The 21879-nt window shown below is 47.1% G+C and overlaps 1 protein-coding gene across 4 annotated transcripts in view; it reads right to left on the bottom strand.

The window, feature by feature from the left end:
- The window catches only part of CCDC172 (coiled-coil domain containing 172), a 977718-nt gene that overhangs the window by 317481 nt on the left and 638358 nt on the right, over positions 1-21879 (bottom strand). The gene's annotated exons all lie outside the window — the stretch shown is intronic.

The following is a 21879-nucleotide window of genomic DNA, read 5'->3' as shown; positions in this document are numbered from 1 at the left end:
CCTTTTACTTTCTTGATCTCTTCTACTGTGATCTCTGTCGCCAAAGCCATACTTTGCCCACTTGAGAGCCTTGGCATAGCTATATTATCAAGCCAAGCATCTCTCGCCGCCAGATCTACGCATGTATCCTCTTTATAAATGGCCTGGAAAAAGTCCTGAAATGCACTGCCTATATCTGATTTTGAAAGCCGAGAAGCTGCTTCCCCTTCTACCCTGATCTCCCTAATGTAATTCCGAGCTTGGTCGGCTTTGGTTTTCCAGGCAAGGATCTTTCCTGCCGCCTCACCAAGCTCGAAGTGAGAGTTCTTACTCGCTTCCCACCTTTTGGCGACTCTAGCCTGTAAAAGGCTTTCCAGTTCAGATTTTAATACTGCTAGTCGATTTAACTCCTCCCCTGAGCCGATATCGGCACCTAAGTTGTTCTGGATGCATTTCATTTCTGCCTCCAGAATCTCAATGCTTTCTCTATATTTTTTCCTTCTATAAGAGGATCGACTAGTGATACAGCCCCTCCATACCGCTTTTAAAGCGTCCCACACGATTGGGACGTCGGCTGAAACTAGGTTTACTTCCAGGAAATACTTGGTCTCTAATCGGAGAAAGATGATTTCTTCTTCTTCAAGTAAAATAGTGCGGTCAAAGGACCAAGAGGCATGGGTATGGTACTGGCCTGATTTTAAAGTAAATAGTATGGCCGAGTGATCAGAAAGGTGCGACGGAAGATAACTGATATCTATTACTAGATCTTTAAGGCTATAGCTGAGTAACACATAATCAATCCTAGACAGATGTTTGTACTTAAAATTGCGGAAGGAGACCCCCAACTTGTCTCCCGCCCTTTCCCTCCAAACATCTGCCAGGCCTATTTGTGACATTCTTATTGAGAGTACCTGCCTAGATTTAGAAAAAACACTAGATATGGAGCTTGCAGTCTTATCCAATTTTGGATTTAAGACGATGTTAAAATCGCCAGCCCAAATTATGGGGTCGTGAAAGGCAAGCAGGTGGTCACAGATAGTGTTCATGTACGATGGGTCGTCCTGGTTTGGACCGTAATACCCAACCAGGGTATATGGAGAGTCATCCAGCACAACCCTTACCAGGAGCCACCTGCCACTCTTATTCTCCCTATACTCTACTATTTGAGCTTTGGCCTGCGTTTTAAAGATGACTAGGACCCTTCTAATATTCGCCGATTGATCTGTGCCCAGAAAGATGTCTATCCACTTTTCTTTTCTTAAAATCTCTGTTGTTTCAGCTTTGAGAAGATGTGACTCCTGAATGATAATGACCTGCGCCGGGGAATCTTTTAAATATTGAAGGATCTTCGTTCTTCTGCCCCTCGTGCGCAGGCCATTAACATTCCAGGATAAGAGATGTAGCTGTGTCATCCCGTCACATCCCACTTCGCTAACCCGTCCCAACTCCTTGAAGTTCTATTATCCTGATTTCCTTTGACTGAAGATAGACTGATGTTATTGGTTTCCTTTAAATCTATACGAGGGCTCTGGCCTATGAGGACATATTTCAATTTTAACCCTTCCACCCTTCATGACAACTCCCCCCCCTGGAAAACCCCTCCCTACTTACGCCCCTAAACCCTATCCACTTTCAATTCTGCCTACTCTACTTCTGAACTCCCTCTCTTCCTATTTTGTATTGTTTGTTTATTTATTTATTTGTTTTGTGTAGACTTGTTTGTATCTTTTAACTCCTAAAAAATGTTTTTTTAAATCATCAGAGGAGTGTATAATATTTTATTGATAGTACGTTTTTCAGAAGAGTTTTATTTTTTAATTTTTATTATATATTTTTTTTCCTTTCCCCCCCAAATTTATATGTTCCTCATTAGATATATATATCTTTTTTTTTCCCTCTTTCTTTTCCTCTTTTTTTTTCTTTTTCTCTCTTTTCCCTTTTTTTAGGTTCTAACCACTAACCACTAAATTCCCTGCTAATGGGGAAAAATGCCACGATACAGCTTACAACCCCGTTGAGTTTCCTGTCCCTCGTGTGAGATCCCTCAGTGATCTCACACGAGGGACAGTAACGTATGGATTACGGAGTTTTACAGGTAAATAAACATTTAAATAAATCAAACAAATGTTGTTGCGCGCACTGCATCGCATTTGGGGATGCAGTGCACTCAACAAAATTCGTTTTATTTATTTTAATGTTTACTTACCTGGGAAGCTCCGTAATCCATACATTACCACCCCACCCTGCCCCTCCCCCTCCCCACATCACCGCCCTACAGGTACTCCCACTGCCGGCCGCGGCTGCTAAGGGGGAGATCTAATAACGCAAAATCACCCGCTTAATCGCTTACAATAAAACTGACAAGTGAACATCCCCTCATTTTGGAGTGAATGACTATAATCGGGAGTGCTGCCTGTGAAAAAATAAATAAACAAATAATCAGTTTATTTGTTGGAACAGTCTACATATATGTTTCAGCGATTATTTCTATGTATTGTGACATAATAATTGTTTCCAAATCAATAACATGCTTGTTTCGTTTCAATAAAATCAAATTATACCAACCACAAGCATAAGACGACCCCCCTCATAACTTATGTTCTCATTCTAACATACATTCAACCCAACACACTCATTCACTCAGCATTCACTCTGGTGTCACTTCCATGACGTGACTTCCATGTCACATCTCACCTGAAACAACTTGACTCATCTAAATCACCCGACGCGAACCGCTGTGATCAGACAATCATCCTGATGCCTGCAGCAAAATCCTTGTGGTGCCTGTGCCGGAAAAGAGGTGAGCGCGTGGTGGTGTAGCGTGTGACATCACGGCCACGCTACTTTTCAGTGCAACACTGCACGCAAGGGCTGACCAAACATTATGACCAGGGCCGTCATTGGTAGCGCTTTCGCACGCTACAAGATTGATGGCCCTGGCACTAGACCCACAACAGCCACAAACAGGGTACTCGCGCATGCTGCACTGCAGGCAGCATGCTTTCCAATTCAATCAGGTGCGCTTGCTCCTCACACAGGGGCCGTGCGCGGGCCCCAGTGGTGGCGGCCTTTATAATTTATTTGGGGGCTGACTCATACTGTAGTGTCAGTGAGTGTCCCCAAATAAATTATAAAGGCTGCCGCCACGGGCCGCCACCTCCAAAATAGTGCCACCGGGGGCGGACCGCCTCCCCACCCAAAGCTACGCCCCCCCAGCTACGCCACTGACAGAAAGTATACACACAGGCAGACACCTGACTGACATTGACACACTATCTAATGACAGAGGGAATGCCTTGGCTGCCTATGCACGTAAGAGAAGAGTTAGACCAGACTGCATCCAGTGAAGAGCTCAGTGTAGTTTTAAGCGACATGCAAGGTCGGAAGACTCCAGGTACAGACTGGCTACTGCCTGATTTGTACAAGCTTGCTCCAGTTCAATTTAGGAAGAAGAAATACGAGGTGGTAGAAGAGACCTACTGAGGCGGTTCCTGGATGCCAGGGTCTGAGTGAGGGCCTGGTGTCGTCCAAATGGGAACTAGGGAAGGGCACGTACCAGCACGTGTCAGTGGTGCCCATTGTTGCCCCCATTGTTTTGCCTTGGCCATTGAACTACTGGCAGGTATGCTACACAGAGAGATGACAGATACGGGTATTGTTGGACTTGGTCATCCCTGAACTTTTTGCCTTCCTCCAATATTCTCTCTGACCTGTTTTTGTTGGTTTAATGACTCTGGGCACTTTACCACTGCTGACCAGTGCTAAAGTGCATATGCTCTCCCTAATGAAACGTGTATACATTGATTGGTTTCCATGATTGGCTTATTTGGTTTACTATCAGTCCCCAGTAAAGAGCACCAGGAGTGCCAGGGCTTGTAAATACAAATGCTGCTGGTGGGCTTGCAGCACTGGTTGTGCCACCCACAGAAGCGGCCTAGTAAAATGTGTCTAAGGTCTGCCATTGCAGAACCTGCGTGCAGTCTGGTACTGTCATGCTGGCTGCGCAAATGGACCTACTTGCCAGCCCCTAAACCTTCCATTTACTTCATGTGAGTCGCCCCTAAGGTAGGCCCAAGGGCAGGGTGCATTGGAAGCATAAGGTAGGACAAGCCCTGATGTGTGTGGCATGTCCTAATAGTGAATTACAGCCATTTTCATTTTTCACTGTTCTAAGGCTACCTGTTCTCATAGGCCAGAATTGGCTGCTTGAATTATTACACACTATGATCCCAGCAGGCTCAGGGAACATGGTAGAAAGTCAAGTTTAGTATGCCTGAACTCAGAATAATAAAATACATCTTTTAGTAAAGTTTATTTTAATATCCTGTGTTTGCAAATACTACTTTTAGAAAGTTAGTATTTGTTTGCCTAACCATTTCAGCCCGCCTCTGCTAGGATGTGTATCTGCTGTCTGGTTTCTGTGAGTGACAGGGCTGGGGCTGACAGGTCGTGAATAGAAAGATTACACCAGGATGGGTGGGGGGAGTGCCCCTTGACTCTGAATAGGGCTGTGCTTTGCCACCTCAATGCTGGCTCCGCCCCCTGGAGAGCGTCTGATGTCTCTGCCCTGCACCTTGTAAAGAGAGAAGGTAAGACTGTCAACAGAGTACTCCTGGACTGTACTTGTCACCACAAGGCTGGCTCCACCTCCTGCGGAGCGTCTGATGTCCCTGCCCTGCTCACTGAAAGGAGAAGCCAGAGTCTGCAAAACAAAGTGCTCAGGGACTGGACTGGATTAGGCAAAGGCCCCCCGGCCTGAAAGAACAAAGGATTTTGTGTATAAAAGTAGGAACCCTGCTCCTAAGAAATCAGATCCTGTTTGCGCCAAGAAGAAACTCTGCCCGAAGAGAAGGACCTGGGAAAGCTGCATGGAGGACTACTGTCTCTGACCTGGGAGACTGGCCTGTGGTGGGTGCCTTGCTGCTAGAAGGAGAGGAAAAGACTGAGAGAGACTTTTTAATCTACTTGTGCAGTTCTAATAGAAACGATCTCCAAGGGCTTGGAAGCGAGCTTGCCCCCTGAACTGAGCCCCAGGACCATTGGGCATTCTGCCTTCGCTGTCTGCTGTGGACCTTTTGCTTTCCCCCGCTGGAGCTGTGATCCCCAGTGCGCCTTGCCCCCTCCTTGGGCCGTGACGCCTGTGCCTGGCCGCCCCCGCCGTGAGTGAGCCCCGCTCGAAGCCAAGCCGCTTGCCGTACGTCCCGTTGGGCCACCCGCACTCGCACACCTCGCCCCCTCCTTTTCGCATCGCACTGAGCTCATCTCGCCCCTCCCGCTGGAAGCGGACCAGAGTGGAACCCGAAGCCCCGGACGGCCCGTACGAAGCATTAAAAAATTGTAAATATTTTAGCAGGCAATTTTTAAATATTAGTCCCCACCTTGGTGCGAGACTCGCGTCGCCCGAGGTTGCTTTCTGACCTGCCCTGGCACAGCGCCGCCGTCACTAGGCGCTGGCAACTCAGTCCAGACACTTCAGTCGCCATCTTGCTCAGGGGAAGGCTGGCGGTCTAGCTGATCGTTCCTCCCGCCCTCCCAGGACACTTAAGGGTGTGCTTACATCTCCCCGCGGTATTTGCCTATTTCACCCCTGAGGCGGAAGCCGGGGGATCTCTGCGCTCTCTTGTGCAACTTTACTGATCGCTCACTCGTTATTGATTAATAATAACGCTTTTTTTTAAAAATTGTAAATATTTTAGCAGGCAATTTTTAAATATTAGTCCCCACCTTGGTGCGAGACTCGCGTCGCCCGAGGTTGCTTTCTGACCTGCCCTGGCACAGCGCCGCCGTCACTAGGCGCTGGCAACTCAGTCCAGCCACTTCAGTCGCCATCTTGCTCAGGGGAAGGCTGGCGGTCTAGCTGATCGTTCCTCCCACCCTCCTCCCACTCACGCCAATCATGGATAAAAATAACAGATCCTCCCGTCCGCGCCGAAGGCGCGCCAAAGGCAAGCTCGTCTGCGCCCGTCCGCGCCTGGACCGGGCCTAGGGCCACTCCCTCTGGTCCTGGTCCCTTGGCCCCACGAGTCATTTACTCTTCGTTCAAGCTTCTGCAGTTGCGTCCTCATCACCCTCAGGCATGTCTCACACATGACCCACTGCTCCTCGCCGAAAACTCTGCCCAACTCTGTCCCAACTGTAAAACATCGATACCTCTCCACCTTAATTCTCCTTCCAGTACCAATAATAAACCAGTTAAGTCTTATTCTATGGCCCTTACCAATGTCCGTTCGCTCGGCAAACACCGACAGGATATAGCTGACCTTATAGAAGACAAAAATCTAGATATTCTTTTTATGACCGAAACCTGGATGGACAATTCGTCCGATCCAGATGTAGTGATTGCAGTTCCTAAAGGCTTTTCTATCCATAGATTGGATAGACAGCGTAAGAAAGGTGGCAGTATTGCAGTCATTGCTCGTGACGCATTTACCGTCAGAATTAATATGATTTCGTTACCTTCCTGCGAAGCCCTCCAATTTTCCATCAAGCTGACCCCCTCCTACAACTTTAGAGGGATCCTCTTGTATCGACCACCGGGATCAAGGGCCGGTTTTATCTCCGACTTCAGGTCCATCCTGGAATCGTCGGCCCTCGACAGCTCTCTAACTGTCCTTGGTGATTTTAATTCTCACTTTGACAAAACAGAGGATAAAGACACCGCTTCTTTCATAGCGGATATGACAACTTTTGGTCTCTCACTATTGGTCAAATCGTCCACACACGAGGGGGCCATATACTGGATGCCATCTTTTCTAACTTAGAGGATTTACATGTCTCTCAAATCCTTCCCCTTACTTGGTCAGACCACCATGCAATCATGGCTTTACTGACCATTCACGACTCTGGTGCCCCTACATCCTCCTCTAATCCCTGTCAGCCGTTTCTGGCATGGAACGATATCGACAGTTGCAGCCTGAAAACGCTCTTGATTAACTCCAATCCTTCTTTATCGGCTGACCCTAATATTGCCACTACACAATTTCATGAGTGGTTAGGCTCAGCTGCCACCTCACTGGCCCCTGTTAAACAGCGATCCCGTAACAGACTTGCCCCATCGGCCCCCTGGTTTACGGAGGCCCTAAGAACATAGAAACAACAGTGCAGGAACAAAGAGAGGCACTGGCGAAAAGACTACTCCGAAGAGGCCAAAACTAGATATAAGGAAACGGTGGCCAAATACAAAATCATGATTAGTAAGGCCAAGAAAAAGTTTTTTAGTCACAGAATTGAGCTAGCCAAAAACTCCAACAAGGCACTGTATGAAACCACAAAGCAGTTAGCTAGCTATTCTTCCAACCTGACCCCTCCTCCCTCCCAATCTCTTTGCGACGCCCTGGCCAACTTCTTTTTTAGTAAGGTCAATGACATTTATTCGGCCTTCTCTAACAACACCAACACCCCCTCTATAACTTCTACCGATATCCGCACTGGTCCTATTCTCACTCAGTTTGCAGATATCTCCAGTTCCCAGATTGCGGATATCATATCCACGATTAGATCAGGCTCTGCACTTGACCCCTGCCCTTTTAAAGTATTACTACCTGTCATTGATGTGCTTCTTCCTGCTATTACTTCAATATGCAATTCCATGTTCAGAACAGGTATTTACCCAGCCACTCTCAAAAAAACTCTCCTCAAACCGCTATTAAAGAAACCACATCTCGACAAGGAAGAACTAAAGAACTACCACCCAATTGCTAGCCTTCCAGCTCTGGCAAAAATTGCCGAAAAAGCACTGAACTCACAACTCTCTGCTTTTATAGAGGAACATCATCTACTCGACGAGTCCCAGTTTGGTTTCCGGCGATTCCATGGGACGGAGACGGCTTTGATTAAAGCCGCGGATGATATTAGATCCATCCGTGACGCTGGGGGTACAGCAGTATTAATACTGCTTGATTTATCGGCGGCTTTCGACACGGTCGATCACGCTATTCTGATCGACCGTGTCGAAAACATGGGTGTCCAACAAACTGCCAAGAAACTTTTGGCCTCCTTCCTGGCTGACAGGTCCCGGGTGGTCACACTGGGATCCTTCCATTCCCCCAATATGTCGCTGCCATGCGGGGTACCTCAAGGCTCATCCCTAAGTCCGACACTTTTCAACATCTATGTGTCGGACCTAGCTAATATCATTCGAGCACACGGGATGAGCCTTACCTCCTATGCAGACGACACTCAGCTGGTCCTTGCCATTAAAAACAATGGCCATAAAATAGCCGAGGATTTTAAATTGGGCATGTTGGCAATTGGGGACTGGATGGCCTCCAATTGCCTAAAATTAAATTCCGATAAGACGGAAGTAGTTATCTTCGGACACTTGACCCCGGAATGGTCCGCTCGCTGGTGGCCCCCGTCCTTAGGTCCTCCCCCTAAGCCTGTCAGTAAGGTGAGGAACCTGGGAGTTATTTTTGATGACCGCCTTACCTTTCTCCCACATGCCAATCAGATCACTTCTTCCGCCTTTCACAAACTGAGACTCATCAAGAAGATCCTACCCTTCCTTCCCGACACAGCTGGCCAAACCTTGGTAACGTCCCTGGTACTGTCCACTCTGGACTATTGTAATGCCTTGTTCATGGATGCACAAGGAAGAGTCATAAACAAAATCCAAGTTATCCAAAACTCAGCCGCCAGGCTCTTGGGCAGAATCCCCAAACATCTTTCTGCTTCGGAAACCATCAGAGATTTACACTGGTTACCCATTAGAAATAGGATAAAGTTCAAAACTCTCTGTATTGTGTACAAAGCTTTGCACAATTTGGGACCAGCTTTTCTCACTCAAAATCTGACTCCTTACTGTCCCCCCAGAACATTACGCTCCTCCCATTCAAATGACCTTTACGGTTCCCCGTACCAAATCTGTTTCGTGGGGAGACAGAAGATTCCTGGTGTCAGCCCCTAAATTATGGAATACTCTGCCTCACTCGATAAAAACAAGCCCTTCACTCTGGTCTTTTCGCAAACAACTCAAGACCTGGCTTTTTAATCACTAAATTCAGATTTTCCCTCTCTGGTTAAATATTGCAGATATCTTAGCGCCGAGACGCCCATGGGCCATTGTTCGCGCTTTAGAAATATTATTAATTAATAAATAAATAAATAAATACCAAGCCGCCCCGCTCTGCACTCCTGGGTCCTGGGGGCCGCGCCGCACATCCAGAGCCTGCCGTACGTCACGTACTGGTGGCCTCGTGCAGCGCCTGCCCGCATTTCAATGCAGCACCCGCACCGAAGGTACGGCTCGTAAGCCGTGAACACCGCCAGCACTCCGCATCACTCACCCCACTCCGTGGGGTCCGCCCGCTCTCCGCCGCGTACTGAGACGCCGCCAGAGCTTGGGCAGATCCCGTGAGGAGCCGCCAGCAACTTGGGGTGCCTGCCTGTAAGAACACCGCATGCGAACCAGACTCCCGCATAAAGAGATACTGTTAGTTTAAACGCGTGCTGCAGAGCGGACGCCACAGGCCCACGAGCCTGCAACGATTGCCTTCCTACTTTTTGCAACATTGGTTCACCATTGGGAGTCGGGCCAGAATTGCGCAAAGCGCATAAGAAGAAACCATTTACGTATTTTTACTAAGAACTTCATTCTAACTGCCAAAGAAAAGTATTGTGGCCCTATTTATAAAACGTTATATGGTCTTGTATTAAGTCTACTTAAAGTAATCATATAAAATACTTATTTTTATATATAACTACGCCTGGTGTCCATTTGTGGTATTCATAAGTTACTGTATGTGGTCATAAATGCTTAACAACTAAACGCCCTGAAGTTTAGCCTGGTCTGCTCGCGCCACACTACCTAGAGGGTGAGCAGGGGTTATTTTTAGGAGTAAGTCCCTTGCCCTGACTAGAGGAGAGGGTCCCTGTTTGTCACAAGTGCATACCTGTGCCAACCAGAGAACCCCAAATCTAACAGGTATCCAGATAGGATGTACAACATATGTGGTTTCATTGTATTCAGAAAACCCCTTAGTCTAATGAAAGATAAAAATTGACCCGGTCCTATGTCTACGTTTACTGGAGAACTTTAAACAGATGTCAGGGCTGATTTCCAAATGGAAAGTTGAGGTTATGCCATTTGGGCGCTTGGCACATGAGCCACCAGGGAGTCTTCCAAACCTGGGGTTGCCATCGCAGCCCACATCTCTTAAATGTTTGGGTATACATATTTCCCATATGTTTGTAGAGGACACTAATTTGAATATTAATGGCATCTTTACATGGCTAGAATGCTCACTACACTTCCGGCGGAAGTTGCCATTATCTCTTGTGAGCAGTATTGCCACTAGTAAAATAATTCCCAAGCATCTATATCCAGTTCAGTGCATAATGGGCCTCCTACCGTGCTCTGTTTTTTGACAGATTGACACAATACTAACTGAATTACTGTGGGACAGTGCACTCCCTAGGATTAATCTGAGCACACTCTAGCTTCTGTATGAAGAAGGTGGTTTGTCACTCCCAGACTTTGAATATTATTATATAACTTCCCATCTACAACACCTCCCTCTTTGGATGGTGGAGATCCCCAATAGAGTAAGGACACTATTGGCGGGCTGGTATACCCTGGGAGAACTAGGCAAGGTGCCTCTGACCTTGAGATTTGAATCCTGGATGTTGCCTGACTAATAGTGCTGATCTCTGATCTGGAAGCGTTTTTGTAAATATGCAGTGAGGGGCACCCACCTTATCTCCAAGATGGAGATAAGGACTCACCTGGGGTTCGTAATTTGAAAAGGGTTGCGGAGACAGCAGGATGGATAGAGGGTGGATATCGGGAGATTGGAGATTTTTTTGAGAGGGAGTTGTTTATCATGTTTGAAGAAGCAATGCAAAAAGAAGAGAGATTTCCATGATGGTAAAAGGTTGCCCCTTATCTAAGCGTAAAGATGGACACAGATCCACTGACTCCTTTACACACATTGCTTTCTATGGTGGCTGCCATCAATCCTTCTCATTTCACAGTGAGAACATACTAGGCACACCACAAAAGGAACTCCACACAAGGTTATATATAAAAATATCCTTTGTATTATAATAAAACACATCAGATAGTAATCACACAATATACATTGCGCCAACTGGCACGGGCAATATTTACAGGGGATTAATTACACATGACAGGGCCACGTGAGCCACTGTCAGAATTAGCTCTTGGTAAAAATAGTAAAAGTCAGAACATATCCTAATCTCAGAACACAACCAGTAATCACTGGCAGACACCATTCTCAGCGCCAACCTGGAACATAAATCCTAACAGGCACAGTATCACATAAGGCGAGAACTCTATTCTGCGCCCACCTCCTAAGCTAAAATGTGGTAGACCATAATCTCCTCAACATACCTGGCATTAGAAAATAAACCCAATAACATAACCTGAGATGGGGAATACATCAAACCTAGACCACAGTAGAGAATCACAATAAAACCTAAGACAGTAGGTAAAACCTAACAAGCATGAAAGCGCATCTATGAGCATAAATCAAGGTGCATAAATCATACTACAAACATTACATTTCTTAGCACCTATAAAAATCACACTAGGGCCTTGCGCCCTATAAACCTGATAGTCCCCTGGGCCAACTGGCCATCTACAAGTGGATCAAATGCACTCTGTCCAAAGTCAGGGCACGCTGCCAAGGCAGCGACAGTCACGGGGGCGCACTTGGCACAAACCTAAACATGGCAGCTGCCCACTACTTGCTGGGCAGCTCGGAGTCTCAATGAAGGCCTAAACGTTGCAGCTGGCACTAAGTGCTGCGCAGCTGTGCAGACAGAGATGGGGCGAAGGAATGCGTCTCACTCCTAGATTAAAAACAGGTCTCCTAGAAATGAAATACCTAAACGGTGCAGCTGCCCACTACTTGCCGGGCAGCTGGGAAGTAGAAGTGCGGCATGGGCCCTCACTGGCCCTTAGGACAAATTGCGCCCAACGTTGGAGCCTTCTAGGCTCTGAAAATAAAGTATGTCCCTTGGAGCACTCTGGCTCCAAAAATAATGATGCGCCATATAGGGAGTAAGGCGTGGAGCGCACTGGCGCTGAAAAGAAAAATGATTGGGCCAGTGCTGGAGCCATCTAGGCTCTTGAACGACACAGGGGGGAGCCAACACGGGCTCTAAACTAAATGTGTCCAAAGCCCCTCATGAGGACTCTAAAATCAATAGGGGTACGTTGGATCCACACGGCTCTAAAACAATTATGCCCCGAGGGCGAGCACTGGTGCTAAAAATAAACCTGCCCCCATGGACGCACACGGGGCTCTGAGAGAATCATTCCACGTCAATGGAGCGTCCCGCAACGGCGGGCCTGCTCAGAAAATGCGGCGAGCATGTACCCCGCCCAGCCCTTACTCACCGGGCTGCTCTCTTCACTCGTGGAAGGCAGGCTCTGGGGAGGCTTCGTGCAGCACGACGCGGGGCTCTCTCCTCTATCACGGGAGCCCCGCGCTGCGCTTCCCCGTTTCACCCGGGCCCCCTCCTGGGACCCGGGACTCGGATGTCGAGCCAGCGAGGCTCCACCAGCACACTCTTCCTGCACTGTGCCCCACGTTGTCCTCACGTTGCACCGGCCTCTTCCGGCCGGATTTCAGGCCCCACCCATGTCACGGGCAGGAGGTGCCTGACTTCCGGTTTGGAAGCACGGTGATTCTTCCTGGGGGAGAAACGAGGGGTAGGCTCCCTCGAGAGCAAAAATAAATGTAGAAGCGGGGTGGGCACCCGAAATAGCCGCTAATAAGCTGGATGAGCACCCGCAACAATTAAACAATAAAAACGAGGATGCAGGGTAGGCACCTGCTTAATCAAAATCAAAATAAGCAGACATCATGCAGCAACGGTGCACAGTCCGGCGCTACAAGGAGAAGGAAAAACGCTCCCTAGGGGAAAGTAAAGTGCTTACCAGGCTGGCAACTTTAAAGTAAAATACAGCGCTCCCATGCTGCAAAAGGTCCTAGGGAAAAGGGTGAAAGGGTTCCAGGAATAAGGAGTAACTGGAGCAGAAAGGGGTCCCAGCAGAAATGTTCTCCAGGTGTCCAGGGGCAGGGCAGGGCCCAGGGAGGTAGGCCCCAGCAGCAGCACGCCCCTGGCAGATTCCAGTCCAAGAACAAGAACTTCCTCATGGGGTCACAGCCCCTCCTTTTATACAGCTAAATCCTTTGTTCTCAAAGGTGCAGGCAAGGGGAGAACCAGATACAACTGGTTCTGGAGCACTTTGTTTTGCTCAGCTCCCCTCTCTATTCACAAGACAGGCCAGGGACATCAGGCACACCACAGGGGGTGGAGCCAGCATTGTAGATGGAAGGCACAGCCCTATTCAGGTCCCAGCTGCAACTCCTCCCTCCCATCTACATGCAGATCTCCCTATTCACCACCGGGCAGATTCATCCTGGCTCCTGGAGCCAACCACACCAGCCAGCCCCTGCCACTCACAAGCCAGACAGGCAATTCACATCTCACAGCACACAGAAATGCCAACTTCTAAAAGTGGCACTTCTCCACTAGACACAATAAATCTGTGCACACCAGAGGCCTAAAATCACTACCACCATGCCAGAGGCTAAAGGCAAAAAGTCTAGGGGTGAACCTGCCAAAAAGGCCCAAGTCCAACACCTAGGTAAAATGGTGCTGTCCCTATTAGCATTAAGGGCAGCCAAGAGATCAGAAGCTATTCTCATTTTAGAACAAGTACTTGCAGCAAGAGTAGCAGTCACAATTGCAGATTTGGCTGCTTCATCAGCCAGAGAGTTCCTTACGAGTACTCTCACATGCTGATGACTTAGTGTATGTATAAAACGAGCCTGTGGCAGCTTATCTTTGAGGTCTGCCACTTTAACCCAAAGTGTTTTATGCTTGATTGTGTTGCGTTTAGAGTCCTCAAATCCATTCTGACGCCATTATTGTAAATTATCATTAAAAGACTGTACACTGTAATACAAATCATACAGAATAAGTGTGGGGAAATCAGGATCTGTATGTCCTAGTGCAAGAAGCAAAGCTTTTAGTTCAGCCAATTGCACAGTGCAGTCCCCTAAGGACTGGGTGCAAGTTTTTTGTGGTTGGAAGTTCCCGTCCAACATAACACCAACAATGGTGGCTTATGTCACAGAATATTGCTATTTAGAACTATAGTAGGTTGGGCTAAACCATCAGTGTAAATAATATATTTATATATTCAAGAGGTAAGACAAAAGTGGACATGTGGTAGACATGCTCATACTGTAGAAATTCTTGTGTCTGTAGAGACGGATTAAAGACGAAGTCTACATCTACATCTGTTAAGAATATTGCCCATTGAATCAATCTAGGATGGAGGGCTTTGTGACAACCTCTACAGCTGGCACAGGAGTAACAATGATGATGCGTTTCCCTCATGCAAGCGGATACTCTTTAAAAATAGCCATCTGCACCAGTCAGTATTTTTTTCAGTGGAAGCAAAACGTATTTCCAAACTGGAATATATATGCAATTTATTAGCTGTTGGCACTGTTTCACCTTTGTTAACAGTGATATAGGTAAACACTAGTGCATCCGGAAAGACCCAAATGACTAGGTTAATCGTATTCATACGAGTATGTAGAGGACATGTTGCAAGTAAGTCAGATTGTAAAGATCTCAGTGTCCTGATGCCCACTGTGAACTGTAGAAAGCATGGTGAAATAATTCCTGTAGTGATATAATGCATTTGGGCATAATCAGGAATTTGTGTTGTGCCAAAATTAAGAAATCCTAACAAGGATTATATTTTTTAAATTTATTTGGAGGTTGCAATTGTGCACATTTCTTCAAAAAGTGAAGGTCAAGCCTCTTACCCTCATGTGCCAGTTCATATCCTAAGAAAAGGACACTTAGAAATTTGATATGCAATTTCTCAAAGTTGAACTTATAGCCAAAAGCAGGGAATCCTAAAATGATGCGATCCACTCTTGCTAAATGTGAGTGTAACTTATAGTGTGTAAGGTAGATATCATCTACATAGGATAAATCATCTGGGTCAATATCAAGTAGAATCAACACTATGTGGGCTGCAAACAGTTCTGGATTGTTCTTATAGCCCATTGCTAAACGGGTGAAGCAAAGCTGAAATCAGAGTGAAGAAAAGGCTGTCCAATCTCTGCTGTCAAGAGCTAGATTTTTGGCTGAAAAAAACCACTGGATATATCTAAGGTTGTTTTGTATTTTTTTCGGACTATATTTTTAGTTACTGCCGGACTGTGAGTATTGTGTATAGCAAAAGTGCGTGTACGACTGTTTAAATGTCTGTATTCTACAATGATACGATATTAATGATCTGGTTTCAAAACAGGAAAAAGAGGATTATTCATTTGAGAGACACAGGGCTCCATTACAACCTGGTACTCCAATTGGGAGAGTACTTCTCTAATAGGTGCTCTAGCATCGCGTTTGATAGGGTATTGTGGTTGCACATGCGGGCTGGACCTTATGGGTATGACATAATAAGAAAAGTGCTTATCCCATCCAACATGATTGCTGAATAAAGCCGGGGCTTGGTTAAGAGAGTATTCTGATGCATAAGCTTGTTTGACCTAATCAGGGACAAGGGCAAAAAATTACAGCAATATTGCATCCTCACATTGTGAGGATGTTTGAATAAATGGTGTGGGGGCCAATCGATCTCCACTCAGAAGACAAAGTTAAATTCTCCCAGAAAAGTTCTTACTTGGTGTGCTGTATGTCACCCTGAGTTTGCATACCCAAGTCAAATAACCTATTTAGAGGATCTACGCACTTATCTGGAGTTTCAACGGTAACAAATATATCAGTTGCTTTCGCTCCTGGAGATTCTGGTGCAATATGGTGACTTCTGCCCCGCTGTCGAGGAGAGTCACCGCCCAACTCCTGTCAAGGAGGAGGGTTCTCAGACTCTGTGGCATATTTCGCAGTTGTGGCAGCAACTTTTTTCCCCAGAAATATGGGTTTAAATGGAGTTTTGCCCTCCTTCTTTATCTTCATGCCAGACGAGCATTGTGAGTCCTTTTGGGTGTCACATACTCTTCTTGGCTGCGCTTAGATTGCTCTCCTCTCTCATATTGCTTTTCAGATGAGTCCTGTAATGAACAAGGAGAATGTGTATCAGAGCTCTGATACTTGTCTGGACCCTAGATTTTAGTGCAATCATAAACATTTTTGAGTTTCCCAGTGGGCTCTGGGGGTGGAGAACCTCCACAAGGTTTACCTTCTGGTTGTTGTGTAGATTTATCCTGTGTTTTTTTTTAACAAACTCACAAGTTTGCTTGGCTTGCTTGTCTGTACTAGGTTTGCCAAGAGTTGGTTTAGTCAGTCTGGTTCCCAAATGATTGCGTCCTAAGGTTGTGTAAACATCGGCAATAATTATACGTAGCTCATGTTTACGGTCGACCAGTGGAACTGCTGTGCGCCTCTTGCGTATAGCCAGTGATGCTGCTTCACCTTTAAAGTTAAATAGAATTCTTGAGGACACAACAGAAAAATTTCCCATTAGTTTCATCCACACATCCAGGGCAGCAGCTACCCGTGTTTGTTCTGTATTTTGTCTGGCAAAACTGACATGGACGGATTGCTATTACTGGTGGTATAGACTGCCGCAAAGACTGTCCCCCGTGTGTTGCAGTCACCTATTATGGCAACCATTCCAGACCGGTCTACAGCTTCAATCTGGTCAATTATTCGGTCGATCCAAAATGGAATTATAAGAAGCACACAAAAAGGAGATATCCTTTTAAACTTTCAAGCTTGAAAAACCACAGAATTTGGTGCTTCTTATACACTGCGAAGGATTAATCCCAAACCTGTGAATAAGTACCAGATGAAACATTGGTGGCACAATGCTGCAGGGATTCTGTTTGGGAACAGAACTATGCCTAGAATCACAGAACACCACTATGTAGGGACTGTGTCACCATACCAAATCAGTACCTATGAGCACCAGTCCAGACAAGCTCATAGTGTCTTACCTACCCGCCTAACCTTTCCAGAGTCAGGTCAGTTGGCACCCCAGCACACGACACTTTAGTCTTCTCAGGGAACCGTGGTAAAACTGTTTCGTTCTCTCAGTCTTGCATGTCCTTGATAAACAGAAAGGAGACAAGAGAACTGTTTACAATATTTATTGATACTATTGTGCTCTAATATGAAGCAACTAGAAAACATACAAAACTTAGTAATGTTAGCATCACTAACAAACAACGAAAAGTCCTATCATGGTTATTGATATATTTGGCTAAACCTAGCCTCACAATAATATACCAATGATCTCTGGGATGGTACCGGACCTCATCCCTGGCATTTGCCGTTAGCTGGTCTGGATCTCAGATTGTGCAGAGCTGGCGCACTTGTCCCAGGGCTTTTTCTCTGCTAGAAATTCTCCTCTCCATTATCAAAATGGCAGGTCTTTGCTTCTATTACAGGAAATGCCATGCTCGAAAACAGCAGCTGGATCTCTTCTATTATGTCTAGGCGTTAGTGTCCGACCACTGAGAAAAACAGGGCCCAATGTTTTTGACCTTGTACTAAATGTTCAGACTGAATCCCAGCAGAAGAGCTGAATAATAAAACATGGGCAGCCTATTTCTAAAATAATAGCGTGGTACAAAAACAAGCATGTTACTTTGTAACATGTGCAAAACAAAAGCAGCTTAAGTGTGCTGTTAGGCTAACTTAGACCTATGCAGTGGTCTGGGCCCTGAAGAAATTGAGGCCATACCTGTTTGGCACTCACTTCAATGTTCAGACAGACCATAAGCCCCATTTATGGCTTAAACATATGAAGGGTGAGAACCCCAAACATTTGAGGTGGTCCATTTCCCTACAGGGGATGGACTATACAGTGGAACATAGACCTGAGAGTAACCATGCCAATGCAGATGGACATTCCAGATAAATGAAGACTCAACTGGGCAAGGTTAGTCTCATCTTCTTAAGTTGTGGGGAGGGGGTGTGTGTGTAGGAAAGTAGCATCTACTTCTATGGTTACCACCACTTTTTGTCTGGTGCTAAGCTGTATTATGACTAGTCTGACTGGCATCCTGCTAATCAGGAAACTCAGTCTATCTGCGTTCTCCCTAAATTGTTGTATTGAGTATTTAGGTACACTCCAGTTTGGATACTGGGTACCCTTATCAGTCCCTAGTATATGGTACTAAGGTACCCGGGGCATAGGCACCCAAGAGGTCCCCCATGGGCTGAAGCAAACGTTACGCCACCCATGGGAGACCATGCACTTTGGAACTACAGGCCTGTCATTGCAGTCTGTGTAAGTTGGTGCATGCATCACTTACTATGGATAATGGTTTACTATATTGAAGGGTCACTGCACTTTAAACCTTTAAGTCATCCTATAGCAGGCCTTTGCAATCCTGAAGGCAGGGTGCTTGGTTCTAACTGCGAGGGTGCCACTGCATGAGCAGGCCACCCAGCAGCCTGCAGAGTCCATTCTCCCGGGTTTTCAGTGAAGCAGCCATATACTATATAGAGGGGTGATGACCATTTCAAAAACGGCTGTAACAAATCCTAACATCCAAAGATGTTGGAATCATACCCCCACACCGAAAACGGTGTGGGAGGTATGATTCCAAGCACGGAAAGAGCCCTCTGTTAGGCTCTCAGTGTTCCCAGTACCAGTCTTACAGACCCGAACAGCACAATATTGGGGCCAACCAGAGACAGATTTCTGCCCTCCTGCTGCTGAGTCAAGCTCGAGCAGAGGAAGATGGGACAATAGGCATCCTGTCACAGGGAGGTGTGACCACCTCCCAAACAGGATTTAGTGTATTGGGACCGGGTGGGTGTGCTTGCCAGCATCAGAAAGTCTGCATGAGGGGCACACTTGGTGTCCCCATGCACATTCCTGTTCAAACCAGTTCTTGGGGCTGTTGTCTCCTACTCTAGCGCAAAACGGGACACAGGATATGGAAGTAACCTCCCCCTGTCCAGAGCCTCCCCTGGGAGGGTCCCCGGAATCTTCCCAACCCTTTCCCTAGGGTACTTAAGGGCTTACCTGGGTGTAGGTCCCTAGATTCGTTCAGACACCACTGCACTTCTACCGTCAGGGCACTCGGGACTTCGTTTGGGCCTGACTTTGTCTCCCTTCCAGCCTGCTGCATCGTCTGTGCCTGTGCATCATACAGGAACCTTCCAAGGCCTGTGCAGCATCAAGAACACCTGAAGTCTTCTCCTTTGGAGTGAAGGAGCCACTCCCCTGCAGGCACCCCAACAAAGTCGACCGGTCTGCAGATCCTGATCTCCTTCAGTCTCCGTGGGCTCTGCAACACAGGTGGTAGTTTTGCACAGCTCCGAAGCCTGCTCTACCCTCTCACCAAATTGGAGGCCAGTATACCTTGTGGGGTTTACAATAACCGAACATCTGTGCACTGCCTCCAACTTGCAGTTGCAAAGGCATATTGGTTTCTTTCCAAGAAGATCTTCGGGCTCCAAGTAGCCCCAACCTCGAGCAACTCCTGTAATCAGAATCCTCAGCCTCACCACCTCGTTGCCTGCATCTTTTGGTGAGCTGCTTAGGGTCCTCCCGCAACTCCAGTGCCTCTAGCCTGTGGGTCCATTTGAGGGTCACACTTGTTTATTTTGGGCTCCCCTGATTGCTGTGGCCTGACCTGACACCCCTGCCTTTGGTGAGCCCACTGGACCATGCTGGCCCCGACATTGCTCCTTCTTTTATTCCCGCATGGCTTGCCTTTGCCAAGGCTTGTTGGTGCTCTGGCCGGACACCGAGGCCTCAGTACTCGACATCCTTCGTGGGACAGCTCGTGCATAGATCCTGGTCTTCCTCAACGTCGCCTCGACCTCCCAGCTGCACAGTCAAGGTCATTGTCATTCTGCCTGAAGCACCTGACATCGGAGGGCATTCGTCCTCCAAGTCTCCTGGTCCCTCTTGAGTGACATAGTCTCTGTCCCCTTTGCTTTCAGGTACTCCTTATCAAGAATCCACATTTGGATTCCCACTGACACTTTCTCCTCTTCCAGCAGAAGCACTTTCCTGAAGACCTTCATTGGGTTCGACATGTATGCAAACGGTTTCCGTGGTGTAGGTAACGTGGGTACTAGGGTATCACAGGTGGGGTGGCTCTCCAACCTTCTGTCTTCCACAGGGTCTCTTCAGGGTCCAGTGGGAAGGATCCTTAATGTTTAAAAATCCTACAGTGACTTGCACATAGACTTGACCGGAGCACGCGGTCGTGTTCCCACACTGCACACACTCTCCGTGGGGTCCCTATCTACTTACCTTGGGTGGGTCTGTGGGTCCCCAGCAATTCTACATCCTCTCAACACTGTCTTGACTCGAGTCGTGGTACTTATACCACTTTCTTAATATATGGTTTGGTCCCCCCCGGGGCCACTGTGTATTTCATGCTATTTACTGTGTTTCTTTGCTGAAGTATTGTGTGCATTGTGTTTCTCTCAATGTGGGAGTTATTGGAACGTACTAGAGTGTATTATATAATAAATACATATTTTAAAAAATACTTAGTGTGTTTCTTTTTCACTTAATCTATACTATAAGATTGCATTCTGGTAAAACACGGTGCTTTACACTTCTTCTGGACTAACCCTGAAGGCTGCTCTCCACAGAAACTATTTAGAGAGCTTTCTAAGGTTATCTAAGACCTCTTAAATCACCATAAGGGTTGTCTGGACTGGTGCAAGGGCCCACTTACATTAGTGGACATCATGTACCAGGCCAGCCTCTCACACAACGCCCAATCATCACTCAATCCAGACCTGTCATATGAATAGAGCACTGGCTCTGATATGGGGAGTCTGCCCCCCGGCGGCTCTAGAACCACAGGCGACAATGTACGTCCGGATCTGCATCGGAGTCAGAAATGATGATGGGGTTGTACAACTGCTGGGCATCAGTAGCGCCGGGGTGGCAGGCACGGAAGCGGGTACTGGGGAAGGTCAACGTCCAGTGCTGCTTGGGATCAGTCAATGGATCCTTAGGGCCTGAATGGCGCATAGGGCGAACCTGCCAGCAGAAGACCAGTAGGGGCCCCTTCCGGTACCCTCGAGGCCCGAGGGCACTCCAGGGGTCGGGACACCTTAAGATTAGGTACATGGCCTCATAAAATTTAAGTTAAGCATGGGTCACTCTGGCTCCCAGAAATTCACCGGGAGGCATGGGGCAGCCCCGGTGCAGGCTCCACCAAAGAGCTATACCTCAAGTGCGCAAGCCCCCATGACTCATCCAAAGACATGTGTTGTGAAGTCAAAGACCTCTTCAACTTCTTTTTCTTCTCATGGGACTTACCTTACTTCTCCGACAACTTGGAGTGTGATGATGATCGCAGAGTATAGCATCGCAAACGATATTGGGGCCTTTCTCATGACCAAGACCTGGAGAGTCGCAGAGTCGATCAGCGGCTGGCAGTGAGGAGCTTGAGGTAGCACTCCCTCAGCCCCTTATGGTGCATGGTGCAGCAGTCCTTGCATGTCTTGGCGTTGTGATCTCACTCAAGAAACCGAAGACAAGCCATGCAGGCACTGCATGGTTCAAAACCTGCCTTTCTGGTGAGCATCCTGCACACCAGGAGAAAAAGTCTAAAACAATCTTCGATATTAGATAAAAAAGGTCAGTCAAAAAGTAAGTGGCCCTTTTCTGGATGTGCGCTAATTGGCGCGGAAAGAAAAAAGTTAATGTCAGCGCTCTGGGGTAGTGCCTACTTAGGCACTACGTATGTCACTTTCAGCATGAACGACACCAACAACACCACGCAGAGTTGAATGATGCCATCTACCGGCGCGCAGGAACTGCTCACCAAATGTCTCTGGATCCAGTCTGATGCCTCGAGGATATTCTAAGGTAAGGAATCTGCAGGTAGAAGTCTCTATCAGATAAACAGTTTTCATATGTGACAGTGGAAAAGCTAATTACCGGGCATGGCG

Source organism: Lissotriton helveticus, chromosome 5_1 (assembly GCF_964261635.1).
Source record: "Lissotriton helveticus chromosome 5_1, aLisHel1.1, whole genome shotgun sequence".
Lineage (NCBI taxonomy): Eukaryota > Metazoa > Chordata > Amphibia > Caudata > Salamandridae > Lissotriton > Lissotriton helveticus.
Note: the sequence above shows the minus strand (reverse complement) of the source record. Positions and strands in the feature narration are given on the sequence as shown.